The sequence below is a fragment of the Ctenopharyngodon idella genome, chromosome 10 (genome assembly GCF_019924925.1).
Source record: "Ctenopharyngodon idella isolate HZGC_01 chromosome 10, HZGC01, whole genome shotgun sequence".
Taxonomy (NCBI): Eukaryota; Metazoa; Chordata; class Actinopteri; order Cypriniformes; family Xenocyprididae; genus Ctenopharyngodon; species Ctenopharyngodon idella.
In genome coordinates this window covers 5400573-5415356 of record NC_067229.1, presented here as the reverse complement: position 1 = coordinate 5415356, position 14784 = coordinate 5400573, and the positions used below count along the sequence as shown (strand labels likewise).

The 14784-nt window shown below is 37.4% G+C and overlaps 1 protein-coding gene across 4 annotated transcripts in view; it reads left to right on the top strand.

The window, feature by feature from the left end:
* asic1b (acid-sensing (proton-gated) ion channel 1b) overlaps positions 1 to 14784 on the top strand; it is a 199592-nt gene that overhangs the window by 9852 nt on the left and 174956 nt on the right. Inside the window, exon 1 of one of the 4 annotated variants that reach the window (XM_051907284.1) lies at positions 13531 to 13849. The exons of the other annotated variants lie outside the window; for them this stretch is intronic. The gene's annotated coding sequence lies outside the window, so the exon portion shown is untranslated. Of the gene's footprint in view, positions 1 to 13530; positions 13850 to 14784 lie in introns of those variants that run through there. 4 annotated transcript variants of the gene reach the window in all.

Here is a 14784-nt window from a genome sequence, read left to right as displayed (position 1 = left end):
AACTGTTAAAAAGCTTTAAAAACTACATATTTCCTATGATAAACTGCCTGTATTGGCTGTAAATGGTCTTTTTCATCTATGATCGTGATGGTAACAGGTTTGCTAATTAAAACATTATACCTTTCTACGCATGTGAAATGCTTGAACCCCAATAATTGCTGCTCGCAGCTATATTTAATTATTATTGTTCTAATTATGTTTTTTTAAATTATGCAGCTCGTAAACATACTTTATCACTACAAAAAAATTAAATAACCTGTGAAATACTGTATATATATACTACATACTACATATAATCAAGGCCAGTTGGGCGGGATAAATTTTATTAACCAATTATATCAACAGCCGTTTTACATGATCCAATCAAATTCCTGACGAAATCAAGTCCTGCCCTCCATTATTTTACGCTAAATATTTTGTTTACCTCAGAAATGTATCACATTATGTAAGTTAAATGTGTTGTTGATGCTGTTTCAGTTATCATTTCATAAATGTTTATTTTGAATTTTCATTCCAATTTTGCATTTTAATTGCGAATTTTAATTCTAACTTGCAAAATAACAAGGCAAGATAATACCACAAAAAACTGCAGTTGTAACTACTTCTGGTTGTAGTTTAGTGTCCTGTAATGTGCTCTACAAGTTTGGAAATATCGAAAATGTGTGCAGTGTGGACATACTACATTGTGCAGAAATAGTATTAAACACTCTTAAAAATGAAGGTTCTTTATTAGCATGCATGAAGAACCTTTAACATCCATGGATCCTTTCCAAAAAAGTCTTTATACTAAGTGGAAGAATTTTCTTTAGAGTTTTAAAATGTTCTTCACAATAAGAAAAAAAGGAACCAAATATAGTTCGGGAAGCAAATATAGTTCTTCTATGGCATCGCTGTGAAAACCCCCTTTATGAAACCTTTATTTCTTAAGGCCTTCGTTTTTTTACGTGTATGCTAGTGTACACACACAGATAAATGCACAGCCTTGGAAAGTGTAGCCTACTTTATTCACCTTGTACGCGTACACAGGCGTCCGATTCATGCACAGTTTTTAGCAATCTCTCGCCACGAGTTACAACCCATGTAAACATCTTTGTATTCTTTCATGCTAGAGTTGTACAAATGAGGGTATTTTCTAACCTCTTAGCACAATCTCTCATCTATGTAGGCCTCTATCGTTGCTGTAGCTTGCATGCGTTCCGGTCTGTTCCGTTTATGCAGGTTTTTCTTTGACTACCTTGTGATTCGATGCCCCCAGGGCACGGTTGCCACCTTGTGGATAAACGAATTACTGCAAAAAAAATTTTAAATGCGCATGTGTGACCTTCGCGTACAATGTACACGTGGTTACAAAAATCCGGCGGTGCACGTCTGATGACGAAATTCATGTCACGCGCACTGTACGCTGACCCTCGCGTTTAACGTAAAAATACTTTGGGCTTTAGAGTGGCTATGCTATTCTGAAGTACCTTCCCCTAGAATGCAATTAATCAATATTATTTTAATAATATTTTAAATATGCAAATATGTCTTTTCTGATTGGTTGCAGAGGCCTGGCATTTCAAACAACCATTAGATGTGTTTGCAAATAACAAAGCAACTGTGCTCCATGTAACGTCCTGTTGCCATGCGGTTAGAAACTCGTCATGTTGCTGCGAGGCATAACGACCAGGAGCCCAGGGGCTTCAGAGGGATTGGAGGGCTGACAAGCGGAAGCAATTAACTCGTGTCTCATAAGCCATGTGATAAACAAGGATTTATCCCCATGTAATTAGCACTGTTTGTGAAACCGCGCTGGTTCTGTGTTGATATACAGGCCCCGCTATGCTCACCGGCTCTCTGTCATTTCGCGCCTTTGCGTCAGGGAAATGCTCCTGTGATGCTTTGTGCCACTTCACAGCCTGAACGGCAACATTAATGCTGGGAGAGTTAAACACAGCCGGTGGAGGAACAGAACAGGATGGTTTCATGGCTAAAGGGTCGTTTGTTGACAGAATGTATTGTTTCAGAGTGTAAGCACGGTTAAGTCTAAACAAATACATGAAAACTAAGTATGTTGTGTTTTAGATACTAGTCCTCAGTATGATGGTGTTCTGGTTTCTCTAATATTCATTTTCTCTATATAACTTCAGCAAGGAACAAAACCAAGAAAGGCAGTAATGATCCTGAGTAAAATGACCATTGAAGATTCTTTTAAGTTTGTACAATTAAAGTCAATGGGGTCCAAAACCAACATGGGACCTCTCTGATGTAGCGAATCTGTACAGGTATTTAATTAATTTATGGGTGAAATATATGAATATAATAAATCATAAAGCTTTATGATTAATTATAATACATATACCGACCCGAGAGGGAATTATACATATATTGTGAATTAATTACAACGAATTATAATCAATTACATATATGATTAGTTCTGACTTGATAATAATTTAGAGAAACTAGTTTGTCCAGCAAACCGTTAGCTCTTCATAGCCGATTATAAAAGGAAGGTTTTTCTCTGGCCACGAGAAAGACTTCCTATTCTAGCATCAATGCGTAAAGCAAGGATACTGGATCGAAACGTTAAAGTGACCTGGGTTTGTTGCATGAGCAAAAAAAACAATCGAGCATGAATATAATGTATTTAATATATGAAACTACGGATACAGAGACTATACTACTAAACATACACAAACAATACACATATATAGAAAGCGAAAGTAAAGTCAAGAAAACAGAGGTGATCAAAGGAATGGCAACTTACTAACAGTTAAAACCTTTGAGAGCCAGCAAGGAAACTCAGCTTACACATCGAGCTTAAAACGCTTTGGAAAGAATGGTTCTATACTTGCATAGGTTCAGGTGCTGTGGTCGTTTCGTGTTTCTGCAGGAGTTTCGGTGCGTGCGGCTGAAGCGATTGGTCCTTTTCCGAGAAGGTGTTCTTCGGCGGGATTTTCAAACAAGGGTTTAACTTAAGAGTAAGATAACCGGAAAATAAAGAAAAAGAGTCCGTCTCCTAGGCGATGAAGAGAGAAGACTTAGGGCGACGGATGAAGAGGGTTTGACAAAGAAACTTGTTGCCAAAAGATGGTCGTCCCGAAGAGAGGGGGCGCGTGATGGAAGCGCGGTCGCCGAGACGTCCGGGAGAGACGTGTGTTAAATGGCGAGAGACAATCGAGAGACAATGAGAGATGCGTGTCGTTGTGTTTTAAGGACAACAGGCCAGAACGCCTCCTGGGATACATCAGCCAATGATGAGGGTGCGATTTTGGCGGGCAAACTCTTTCTTTGTCTCCATTTATGACCTAATTTGCATGGTTTATGAAGTGTCCGATCTGAGTACATTTTCTTCAAAGTACCATTAAAAATAGAAAAATGCATTTTACAGTCATGTGACATACATTTTCAATTAGAGCATAACGAAAGCTTTACAATGAGACCAAACTTGTCAGATGGCAAAGACATAAAAGGTGAGATACAGTTTATACTTGAGTTTTATCGTTTAGAAGAAAACTGATACAACTACAGTCATAGCTAAGCTTATATACTAGGGATAAATACATGCACCTTTAAATACAGGTAAATACGGGTACATATTGGCACAGTCATATTTGGAGGATAAATGTACATTCACAATCTCCATGCGTGTTTGTGAGTGTCTGTATGTGTGTGTGTATTGGGGTTGTGGCCAGTGTCTGTGACCATATCACCTTTAGTCCCACCAGGGTGACTCTTTGAAGTCTCTGGAGCTGGTGAGAATATGTTCTGTTTTTCTTTACTGGGGTAACAAAGGTGCCAATGGGGCAATTGGTCCCGGACTTGCCGGAGCCGATTCGTGATTTACATGCACAGTTCAGGAGGCTAAAAGCATTCTGAAGATTCTAAACTTGATTGACTCTGCCGGATCTATCCAGACGCTACACTGACTTAGGGGAGAGTGGGGTAAGATGAGGCATTTTTTTACTTATGTGGTCCTCAAGATAAGGGAAAATGAGGCAGAAGTACAATAAAAGTATTTAAAGTATCCTATAATTTTAAATAATCAGAATACATCTATGACAAAGGGTTCTAAAAATATGGCTTCTTATAAAAAAAGTGTTCCTCTGGCTCAATTTACCCCAGGTTAGGGGTAAGTTGAGCCGAGTCAGTAGGTGGGTGTAAACTGACCATCTAACTGAATCTGAATCAAACCCATGTGAAATTTTAAAGATAATTTACCTCTTTTAAAAACTAATTTAATAATCAAATTTCCTTTTACAAATATACTTTTAAAAATATTTTACAAATATTTCTTTTTTTAAAGCTAAATTAAACAACATAAAACCAACCAAATGAAGTTGAAATTTCAATATCTTCAATTGTTTGCATTTCTGAAACAATATGTTGAACATACCTATACATAACCTTCCCAAAAACAGACTGAACAGAGAGTTTGGTGAGTAAAATTAAATAAAAACTAAATAAGAATGAATAAATGTCACTGAAACTAATAAACATTTTAGTCAAAAGGTTCTTGACATGGTAGTTTTTCTGCAACGTTAGGCCATTAGAGACTACAGGTGGAAAGACTTTTTTCACCGTGTTTTAGGAAAAGCTAGCTAGCTTACCAATTCAGAATAATATTAAGCTAAATGACTTGCATGGTTTTATACGTTGCTAAATCACCAATATGCATCATAAATAGTTTTAGACCTGGACAAATTTGCTTTGATGAAACAGCCATTACATCTGTTATGTTAAAATTTTACTTTGACAAGCCAAAAACAGTTTTTAAAGTAAATAAGCGATTTCCACTCCTCCCATGTGGTTCTCCTTTTCACAGTCTGGCAGAAATGATGGGCGGTTCTAAAATATATGGTCACATGACAATAAAATGGTACGGTTGCCAAGATACAGGGGGTGGGTCAACTTACCCACTGGCTCATCTTACCCCACTCTCCCCTACACTGTACGGGGGAAAAAAGCAAATTAAAGCTGCAAGCAGCAATGAAAGGGCCCTCGCACCCGGGCTCACCACCACCCGGTGGCCTTAGGAAAACAGCGAACAGTGGGCGACATGCATGTAAGCGAGTGAATACAGAAGAATTATGACAGTCATTTCAAAGTGCCCTACTTCCTTCTGCCAACAGGTGGCGCTTTGAACGTAACTGAATATTGCCATGTAGATGTCTTCAGGCCAGGACTCTAATAAAACATGTGAAGTTTGGGGCATATCGGACATTGTATGCCAGAGTTACAACAACTTCCTGTTTCATGGCGAAACATCGAAATTTGTCAGGCTGCCACGGACATGCCCTTCAGTGAAAACTCTAGATATTTGCAATTTAACATAGCAAAGGCCTTTAGATTAGACTGACCAAATATGACCTTGATCTGATTAAAGCTCTAGGAGGAGTTTGTTAAAGTATAACGTCTAGAAATGGCTGACTTCCTGTTAGTTTTCAGATTTTGCTTTAAGAGACTTTTTTGTAGGTATTGGGCCGTTAAATGTGTGTACCGAATTTCATACTTGTACGTGAAACTTAGTGTCAGGGGCACTTCGTTGAAATTTTGTAGGTGGCGCTATCGAGCTGTTTTGCCACACCTAATTCTGAAACCCATATCAGAGGTAAATTTTCACCACTTCTGATGTATCTGGAAAGTTTCATGAGTTTGAGCATGTTTAGGCCCTCAAAAATGTGATTCCCCTTTCATGGCGAAACATCAGACTTTGTCAGGCCGCCACGGACACGCCCTTCAACGTAAACTCAAGATCTTTGCAATTTAACATCGCGAAGGCCTTAAGATTAGACTGACCATATATGATGTGGTTCTGGTTAAATCTGTATGAGGAGTTAATCACAGTGTAAAACATGTAATTTCCTGTTACCCCCAGGTGGTGCTATGACTGTAACTGAATATTGCCATGTAGATGTCTTCAGGTCAGGACTCAAATAAAACATGTGAAGTTTCGGACAGATCGGACATTGTATGCCCGAGTTACAACAACTTCCTGTTTCATGGTGTAACATCGAACTTTGCCAGGCCGCCACGGACACGCCCTTCAGCGAAAACTCTAGATCTTCACAATTTAATGTCTCAAAGGCCTTTAGATTAGACTGACCAAATATGATGTTGATCTGATTAAAGCTCTAGGAGGAGTTCGTTAAAGTACAACATGTGCAAAAACTGCCAAAATTTTGCAGAGAAAATTCAAAATATCTCACTTCCTGTTGGGTTTTCAGATTTTGCACCCAGGGGCTTTTTTGTAGGTACTGGGCTGTTACATCTGTCTACCGAATTTCATACCTGTACGTGAAACATAGCACGAAGGGCGCTTAATTGAAATTTTGTAGGTCGAGCCTATCGAGTCATTTTGCCACACCTAATTCTGAAACCCATATCAGATGTAAATTTTTGCCACTTCTGACGCGTGTGCAAAGTTTCATGAGTTTTTGAGCATGTTTAGGCCCTCAAAAATTCATTTTGGAGAAGAAGAATAATTGGCCGAGCAATTATAATAGGGTACTCACACCATCGGTGCTCGGGCCCTAACTATCCCTGTCTAGCAGAAATCAGCTTGGAAATGCATGGATTTTATGTAAATGCATATCCTAATTGTTTGTGGGGATTGTACTTTAATATACAATGTTTACATGCGCTGCATGTGTTTACCGCTATAATGCGCAGCAGCCAAACTGCATAATGGGAGAAATCCCTTCTCGGTTTATTTAAAACATGTTGATAAAATAACAACAACATTGTTGTCCGCTGTTCACTTTAAATCTCTTGGAAGACTTTCAAGACTTCCCAAACGGTTCATTCTCAGAGTTAATGCGCAATAACGGCGCATTTGTTGCGGCATGACATTTAATCAAGCCGTGTCACCTCTCCCGTAATCTGAAAAGTCTGCTTGAGGAAAACTAACGTTTATTCTGCGCGGCGCTGTGAGAGCGATGAGGAAGTTGCTCTGTCGTTTGTTATACCATCTTTGGAAAATTAAAGTGCTTATGGCCTATAATCCAATTGCGCCTTTCCCAACCTCACTTATAGAGCTTCACGCTGATTACTTTAGGGAGTTCTGGCAGGGCAATATTAAAACTTTACACACACACACATGCAGAACAGCCGCCGAGGGAGTAGACACAGCACCATCTTAACTCGGTTGGTCGAATTTCTGGCGGCATCTGCTTCCTGATGGCGTCATCAAGACGTGAGTCTGAATGAAGTTAGCAACTTACAAGATCAGGGGAAGGTGCAGGAGCCTCGAAGAACCATGAATCTTCTCTCAGTATTAAGACAAGACACTACACTACAGGCAAAACTATTGTTTTCTTTGATGCACTGGTCAATTTTGAAATTTTGGGCTAGTTTGCTTCCAATAACATGTCTTCTTTCAGCATCTCTGTTATTACACTTTATCTGTTTGCATCTGTAGATTTTAATTACAATACGCATATTTAAAGGCTGCTAGTTTTTTCTCTTGCACAGAGTCAGAAATCTGCCCTTCAGCAGCACTTACATTTTATTCTTATCTATATTCTGAAAGTTTATAAACATGGAGCCATTTTCTGGTTGTTAGCAGTATTTTTCATGGACTGGTAAATCATAATTATGTCAAAAATTGTGTCATAAAAAAAAGTCAAGAATTGTCATAATTTCAACTTTTTATCTCATAATTATGACTTTTTTATCATAATTTTGGCTTATGTCAAAATTTTGACTTTTTAATCTTATAATTTAGACTTTTTATCTCATAATTGACTTTTTATGTCACAATTTCAGCTTAAGTCATAATTTCAACTTTTCATCTTATAATTATGATTTAGTCCCCCAGTTTCACAGACAAGGCTTAAAGGATTAGTTCACTTTAAAATGAAAATTACCCCAAGCTTTACTCACGCTCAAGCCATCCTAAGTTGTATATTTCTTCTTTCTGATGAACACAATCGGTGATATATTAATAAATATCCTGACGCATCTGAACTTTATAATGGCAGTGAATGGGACCAACGAGTATGAAGAAAGTTCCTCCATCCATCATAAACATACTCCACACGGCTCCGGGGGGTTAATAAAGGGCTTCTAAAGCAAAGCGATGTGTTTGTGTAAGAAAAATATTCATATTTAACAAGTTATGAAGTAAAAATATCTACTTCCGCCAGACCGCCTTCAACTATTTCAACATATTCAACACCTCTCACAGTTCAAAACGTTTACGCTACATCCTACGCCTTCCGTATTCAACTTATACGGAAGGTATTATCTAGTGGAAACTAGATTTTTCTTACACAAATCACATCATCTTTTTGCTTCAGAAGGCCTTTATTATCCCCCCTGGAGCCGTGTGGAGTATGTTTATAATGGATGGATGCACTTTCTTCAGCTCATACTCTTTGGTCCCATTCACTACCGTTACAAAGCTCGAATGCGTCAGGATATTTATTAATATATCTCCAATTGTGTTCATCTGAAAGAAGAAAGTCATATACACTGAGGATGGCTTGAGGGTGAGTAAAGTTTGGGGTAATTTTCATTTGAAAGTGAACTAATCCTTTAAGCTATAGTCCTAGACTAAAATATGTCAGTGCCATTGTTTTGTCTCAAGATGCACACCAGTAATGTTTTGTCTAGTGTACATTTATAAAAGCTACTTAAATACCCTAATTGAACTAATCCTGGCTTAGTCTAAGCCGTGTCTGTGAAACCGGGCCAGAATGTCATAATTATGACTTTTTATGCCATATGATTTACCAGAGCATGATTTTTTTTTCTTATTGCGGAAATGGGCTTTTATAATTTTTTATTTATGGAGTGCAAAAAGAGATCCCACAAAATAAGTGCATATTTAATCAGATAATGGCTTATTTGTGTACAACATTTCACAAAACTCTACGCGAGTAAATCACTCGCATATGCGACTACATTTTCAAGCTATGCGACTAAATAATGTCTATCACTAACCATTGGCTAATAAATTGTTCGATTTCTCTAGCCAGGGTTTGAGTTAGAAGCTAAGTAGTTGAATGGAAAATAAAATCTTTGGATGACTAGCTACATGCTAAGCTATGATAGCTATCAGTGTTGACGCAAATACTCTCAATTTGAACTCAGTGTCACCCTGCTTTGTAAATAACCATATTTTCAGTCTAACAGAGAGAAATAGTGCTCTACTCACGCTCACAGGTAGGCCTCGCTCATACAAGCGCTAAGCGAACTGCTCCCAGCAGGCATTTAATAAGAGAGCTGTAACAGGCTGCCGGTCGAAATTCAATATTCTCTAAAGGTGAATAAATCACGGATCGCAGGTCCGTGCCAGATCTCTATGTGTGCTTACTTAGAGTCGGAAAACATCCAGCCGTCGAAGGAGAGACGGTGAAGCCGGTGGTCTTAAATTGAGTTAACCTTGAGCTGTGGTCCACCTCACAGAGCTGTCCTTCTGCTCTGTGGCTATTATTAGCAAAGCGAGATATAAAAGGTGAGGGTAGCAGGTTCTCCGGTAGCAGTGGTCACTCCTGCGCTCGCAGGATGAGGAACCAGAGGATATTGCCACAAATGATAATGATATTAACCTTAACCTGAACCAGACCACCTGTTATCACCTAAATCCTCCCGGTTTTGTGAGGTGCTAACAGTGTTTCTGGGAGAAGCTGGAAGGAAATCCTCACAGGATCAGGTCCAAGGAACATTTGGAGGTTTTTCAATTTAGTTCTGGCTGTTTGCCACTTTTATCGAGAGCAGAGATAGAGAGAGCCAGAAACTATTGTGAGCTGGAAACAAACTTGTGTCAGGCATTAAAAACCTCAAAAGTGAAAACAATTTCAGTCTGTTCAAAGCTATCATACATTCTATGGTACTTTATGGTGCTTTTGACATTTTTAAATTCAAAATTCACTATTTACTTGTTTAATTTATGTTTCTGGTATAGTTGCAAATGTTCCATCAGTTTTTTTGTAATGTTATTTTAAAGAAAAAATGGGGAGAAAGTTTATCTTTCATTTTTTTTAATCAAAATTAAACAACATTTCTTTTCAGATAATGTCATCAAGGACTCTCGGTGAATAAAATCAAGCCCTGCCCCCTAATTTGTTTAGTTAAAGAACCTGTAGGTAGTTGTCAATTAAAATGGCATGTGAACGAAGTTTCGTGTTGATTTTAAAATATGGCTCTCAGATTGGAATTAAAATGATTTGGTTTGAAGGAGAAGATTAACAAGCCACTTATGAAATTCCAGCTAATGAGATCTACTTCAAGCTTGATGAATTCCCCAGCTCGTTTACACTATTTTTCTGACTTGTGATGATTAACAGCAGGGGTCTCAACAGGAAGATCTTTTTGTCATGTGACGCCCCCCCTTACAATAAAAACAATAGCTGTTCTCGTAGCCTCGTGCATTAGGTGTGTACATGTGAAGCTGTGTGAGAAGAACATAGCAATGACAGATCAATCATGTAGACCAGGTAAACATCTGAATACTTTTTTATGATGTTATTTTAGTGGGATAAAAGGAAGAAAACCAGTCGATAAAAGAGCTAATAGAGCGATGTTGAATCAAATGGCAATATTTGTCTTGTACTTCATGGTCTTTAAGTCTGTAGTGTGTTTAATTCAGGCTGCAGGAGCTCTGCATGAGATGTTTGTTGTTGAGATTAGCCAGCGTAATCGACATTGAAGATGTGATGATATGTCAACTACCTCAGATTATCGTACTCAACCACAGTTTAGCACTACAGAAATCATATTTTTTAAACCCACCACATAAACCTAGTGGAAATGTTATGCTCTTTTATAATCCTCAGTTATATATAAATGTCACAGATGTTCCTTCTTAAAGTCCTTTGGAGAAATAAAAATAGACACAGTAGTTGTCATACAGTAAGAGTATAGAGCTATAAAATGAATGCGAAGAGCAGCTCAGATCATTTGCTCTTGGAAGAATTTGATGAAAATGTTTGAGTTCATGTTGGAGATATCTGATTTTTGGCCTCAGACAAATCTGAGCACAGTTTGAGACACTGTGTGAGATTACTATAGGGTCTTTTGTTAAGAGAAACTTGATGTCTATTTGCTCTTTAAAAAATAATTGGTTATTTTCATCCATTTTTAAAACTATATTTTACTTTGTTTTTATATATAATATTTTTTTAATGTATTTGATGGCAGTGGCTAAAAATCACCATGCCAGACTGAAAAAAATGTCGAGATCTACCATGTTGAGAGAAATCGTGAGTGCAGAGGCGTTGTGTGCGCTGTATGAGCATGATGGTTATTCTAGACTAGTTCTTGACAAAATGTGAATATACATTTACTCATTTACTTCTTGGATTTCCTGAGGCTTCTTCATTTCACTTTTGGTGTGAAAGGGTCTTTACATTTTCCAAAAATATAACTTTTTTGTTGTTATAAAAACAAACAAACAAACAGCCCAGCCCAGGTGAGAAAAAGTAACGCAAAAGTAACATAACACATTACTTTCCACAAAAAGTAACTAAGAAACGCAATTAGTTACTTTTTTAAGGAGTAACACATTGTAATGCATTACTTTTAAAAGTAACTTTCCCCAACACTGGTATTATTTAACAATTCATTTGTAATTTTATGATTTAATTATGTATTTTTTTCACCTAGTCCTACAGTAGATCTAGCGTATAGATTAACTAATGATAGTCATGAACGAGGATCTTCAGCAACATCCACACACTTGAGACTCTATATAACCATAGCGTAACTGTAAGACATATATACCCATCTGACGCCTGTGAGTACGGCAGGCGTACAATGGGAGCCCGTCAAGTGCTCTTGTCCTGGTGGTCAGTGTGGACTCAGAACTCACTGAACTGACAGCGGCACGGACTAAGAGGATAATGGGCTGGCAGTGAGACGGGGACAGCGCTGGCTGTGTGTGCTGTCATGCCTGCATCTCGCTGTCTCTCTCGAGCCTGTCTGTCCTTCTGTCTCACCACCTCCATTAATCTTTTACTTTGTGCTCCAGCAGTGAGAGGAAACCTGCCTGACAGCTCGTCTTTGTGGCGAGAAGTTCTAGGTAAGAGCAAAAGACGGACGTGGAGGGTCTGAAGGAAATGAAACCTGCCCCTTTCTAACGGCTGATTTTAGATGTATTCGCTTGTGTTTGCTGTCAAGAAACACCTTATGCTGTAGTTTTATGTGTTTTAGTGACTAAAAATAAATGTAGCATATGTTTTGTATTGTATTCAATTCATATTAGTCAAAATATAACTTTTCGAATCTATTAATGTTGCATGTCAGTTAACTGATTTTCAGTGCGAGATTTGTATCTCAATTCAGAATTGCGAGTTATAAACTTGAAATTGCGAGATAAAAGTTATTTCTCACAATTGCGAGTTTATATCTCGCAGTTCTGACTTTATAACAAGCAATTGTGAGCAGTGTTGGGGAAAGTTACTTTTAAAAGTAATACATTACAACATTGCGTTACTCCCTTAAAAAGTAACTAATTATGTTACTTATTTACTTTTTATGAAAAGTAATGCGTTACTTTTTCTCACCTGGGCTGGGCTTGCTTTTTTGTTTTTTAATAACAACAAATAAAGTTCTGTTTTTGGCAAATGTTTAAGGCCCTGCACACCAAAAGTGAAATGAAAAAACCTCAGGCTGAAGAAGATGCAAATTTACACCTGTACACTAGAGGGCGCCGCTTAAACAAACCTTTCAGGTGTGCTGCCATTCTGGACTGAAGAAGAACAGGATACAGGAGAAGGAAGTTCAACACTCTTATTTCTAAATCTAATCTAAAGTAATTTTTGCTTATTAGTATGGTTGAATTAGATCATTGAAGGTCAGCAGCTCAGACATTGGTTAATAAAGTGAGATTAAATACATAAACTATATTTGTGTAATTTAATATAGTTCATTATTGTAGTTTTGCAGTATTCATGTAGTATTCATTTTAAGGAATACTGAATGTTTTTGTGCAAGTGAGATAAGTAAATGCATGTTCACATTTAGTCTAGAACTACAACAACCATCATGTTCACACAGCACACACAACACCTCTGACCTTTATTTCTCTCTACATGGGGACAGGAGAGCTGTCAGTCAATAAATGTGAAAAAGTAACTTGCATTACTAATTTGAAAAAGTAACTTAGATATTTTGTTGTAAACTGAAAAAGTAATGCTTTACTAGTTACTTAAAAAAGTAATCTGATTACGTAACTCAAGTTACTTGTAATGCGTTACCCCCAACACTGATTGCGGGTTTATATTTCACAATTATGACTTTAACTTGCAATTGAATGTTTATATCTCACAATTCTGAGAAAAAAATTCAGAATTGTGAGATGTAAACTTGCAATTGTGAGAGAGTCTGAATTGTGATGTGAGATAAAAAGTCGCAATTATCTTTTAATTTATTTTTTTATTTTGTGGCAGAAGCAAGCTTTCGGGAGCAGGACACTGTTGTTTTAAACAAATTTTAGACTGAAAATAGATTTTGAACTATTTTTTATATGTGACTGGCCCAGGGAGTAAGTTGCTTCAGAGAGCGATTTCATTTTGTTGCAATCGCGCATGCGCAACAAACTTTAGCATAATCTTCGGATGATACATTATGAATAAGTTATTAATTTAATTGTTACAAATGATAATTTTAAAGCGTTACTGCATTCAGCACTCTCCTAACGAGCTGATGATCTGAATCAGTGTTAGATTAAGAGACAGACTGCATTAAAAGATGTTCATGTTCATAGTTATTTGTTCGTGACCCAGACTTCATTATACTCGCGCATGTTTTAGCGTGCAGGACGCGAGGACTGTATTCAGTGTAAAGCGGTTTCTTGCGATTGCTTTGCGGTTTACGGTCAAACTCTTCACATTCATCTGAGACTACAAACTCAAACATAACTCAGGTAAAATACTATTAAACACTATGTATCTGCTTTTGTGACTCTTTATTAACGGTCGCGTCTCGTGCGCCTACGTGAACTGCCTAGCAACCACTCCTGAGGTAAATTAAAAACGCCCGAGGCGGCTGTTCACCGCAAACATTTTACTCAAACTACTACTTCTGGTGGTAAATTTCTCTATCTACTTACTGTGAAGTGACACACTGCGATGTACAGCTGTTCCTTATACCATATTATGTAGTGCTCTTCGAATTAATCATTCTCTTCACAGTTTAAAATTTCTGCTTGAGCGTAGTTGAGCGTATGCTGTTGTAATGTTATTATGTGATTTTAGTGCCGTAAGGTAGTTAAACAATACCACACCATTTTGAGAATACATTTTAATGTTGTCAAGATTAAAAATTAACTTGTAAATATTAAAATTATATTGGCTAGCTGTATTTATATGCAATGTAGTGTGTGTAGCCATATTCAAAATATCTTGATATTTGTAGTATTCCAATTATTGATACATATTCATTGTAAAACACACTGAATACGTGGCCAGAAACCCACAGTGACATAAAAATCATTCAGCACAATTTGCTACCTACTGCAGCTGCATATATTTTTTTTTTAAACAAATATAAATTAAACGAATTTCTGCATACGTGTTAAAACTTTAATAGATTTTGCATTACAGTGAAAAAAAAACCCTTTCATATTAGGCTATTTGTGATTCTCATCATGTTCTATCAGTTCTGGAAGTTTTTATGAAAAAGTCTGTCAGCAGTTTTAACTTTTTTTTGTCTCTATTCATCATGGTTAAGGGCAGGAAAGTAGGGGTGGTATAAACCATGATGGCTTTACAGTGGTAATACCGTGGTAATTTTTTTCTAAAGCGTTTGCCATTGAGCATTCAATGCACTAAACAACACGATTTTCTGATTGAAATGTCT